The sequence below is a fragment of the Bison bison genome, unplaced genomic scaffold, assembly GCF_000754665.1.
Source record: "Bison bison bison isolate TAMUID 2011002044 unplaced genomic scaffold, Bison_UMD1.0 scf7180017864304, whole genome shotgun sequence".
NCBI lineage: Eukaryota > Metazoa > Chordata > Mammalia > Artiodactyla > Bovidae > Bison > Bison bison.
Window position 1 is genome coordinate 5,162,589 of NW_011494876.1, and position 1,718 is coordinate 5,164,306.

General features: G+C 59.2%; 1 protein-coding gene across 2 annotated transcripts in view; it reads right to left on the bottom strand.

The window, feature by feature from the left end:
* PTPRG (protein tyrosine phosphatase, receptor type, G) overlaps positions 1-1,718 on the bottom strand; it is a 775,476-nt gene that overhangs the window by 772,367 nt on the left and 1,391 nt on the right. The gene's annotated exons all lie outside the window — the stretch shown is intronic.

Genomic DNA, 1,718 nt, shown 5'->3' on the forward strand with positions numbered 1-1,718 from the left:
TGGTTTGAGGGGAGCGTCCCAAAGCGAACTCAGGTCCCCACCGCTGCTGGGCGGTTTAGAGCCCCCCAGGAGCACCAGGATGGAGCTGAGACCGCGTCTCCGCTCCCGGGCGCATTTGCAGCTGCCAGCCGAGCGCCCCAGCCCCATTCCCACCGCGGCCCCAACCGCACCGAGGCAGCCGAGTCCGACGGGCGGAGGTGGCGGGAGCCTGACAAGTGGCTCGGGGGCGCCCCCTGAGGTCCAGCGGCGTCGCGGCACTTTCGGAAAACCCAAAGCCGACGTCTCCGGCTCTGACATTTTAACTTTGGTTGCAAAGCCTGCCGCTGCACCCTCTCCGGCGGCACTCTTCCAAACCACAACCCTCCTTCCCCGGGCACCGCTGCCCTTTCCCTTTTAGACCCTTTGGCTCCCGGACTACGGAATGGGCTCTTTGTTTACCTCGCAGAGAGGGTAGGCGTAGGAAATGTGGAAGATGAAAACTGTCCCAGCTCGAAACAGGCGGCATCACTGGCGGTCCCATTTTGGATTTTAGGCTTCCTCAGACATCAAGAAAAAGAAAAATCCCGGCTGGCCCACTGACTGTACGCCCGAGTGTAAAGTGAACGCCAGAAGTGGAATCAGAAATTCCTTGAATTTCGCAAGGCTGCTAGACTGCTCTCTGGCTGCTTCCCACTGCCCCCATTTAAGCGTGACCCTTACAAAGCTAAACCCCAATGTGTGTGTGCCTGAGCTCACTCTGCCGGCAAGTCCACGGCAAAGAAGAGTCTAGAAGGGGCAGGTGGTTAACACAAATAATGAGGAGTGGTAGAGGGAGTGTTTAGGAGTAAATGTCAAAACCGCCTCCAGCCCCCGGTGGAGGCAGGAGCCTGGTGGACAAACCCAGGCCTCGGGTCGAGTGTGGATACATGTCCTGGCTCTGCATCCGAGCTGGCATTCAGGACTGTGGCAGGAGTTCTGTGCGGTTCCAGGGACAGGAGGATGCGCAGAGGGAAAAGCGGGGTACCGAAGAAAAGACCATGCTTTGCCTCTCTGTCCCTCGAGGCACCCACTTGCCTGCAAAGGGGACCCTCGCTGCCAATCCCCAAGAGCAAGCAAGAGCGCCAGCACCCTGCTCCAGGGCGCACGACGCAGCTGGGGGACCCGTTGCACCAAAATCTGCGCTCGGGCCACCAGGGGACAGGCGGCTGTGACCAGGGAGAGCACGTTCCTTTTTTCTGGATAACCCCCACTTCCGAATATCCAGGAGCTGGTGGATGAAAAGGCAGAAAAACGGGGGATTCCCTGTCCTTAGGAGAGCAAAAGATTTAAAATGAATGGTACCCTTCTTCCCACCCTTTCCCCGACTAGGAGAGGGGACGTGGCCTCCACCAGGGGAGGGGGTCGGACAGATTCAGAGCTCGGGGCTGCAGCCCGGCATAAAGGGGGCTGCAAGAGGGAAGAGGGAGGCAGCTGGCCTCTGCCCTCCCCTAGCAGAAAGAAGAAGGAGGGTCGGCCGATGGAGGGCTGGAAGTGGAGGATCGCCGAGCCGCACACCCTGCGTGTGGTGATTTATTATCTTCGTCAGTGGTCAACAGTGTTACTGTCTTAACCTGACCAGAAGGGTGCGGGTGTGGGTCCGCCAGCTGCTAACAGCCTGCAAAAAGGCAAAGACGCAGGTAGGCAGGGCTCGAGACAGAAAAAAATCCGCCCGGGAGTGAACAGCAACACAGCCGCCGACC